This window comes from Lupinus angustifolius, chromosome LG14, assembly GCF_001865875.1.
Source record: "Lupinus angustifolius cultivar Tanjil chromosome LG14, LupAngTanjil_v1.0, whole genome shotgun sequence".
In the NCBI taxonomy this organism is placed as follows: domain Eukaryota; kingdom Viridiplantae; phylum Streptophyta; class Magnoliopsida; order Fabales; family Fabaceae; genus Lupinus; species Lupinus angustifolius.
In genome coordinates, this window is record NC_032022.1 from 10,326,751 (window position 1) to 10,327,064 (window position 314).

A 314-nucleotide genomic window follows, 5' to 3' on the forward strand; every position below is an offset into this window, starting at 1 on the left:
ATCTCTCTGTTTGAAATCTCAGCTTGCCCATTACATTGGGGGTGATAGGGTGTGGAAACTCTATGAACAACCCCATATTTCTTGAGCATAGCTTGCGTGAATCTATTGCAAAAGTGGGTGCCTTGATCACTAACAATGGCTCTAGGTGTGCCAAACCTGAAAAAAATATGAGACCTAACAAAATCCATAACAACCCGAGCATCATTAGTCCTGGTGGCCTTAGCTTCCACCCATTTAGAAACATAATCAACAGAAAGTAGAATATAGTAAAAGCCAAAAGAAACAGGAAATGGACCCATGAAATCAATACCCCA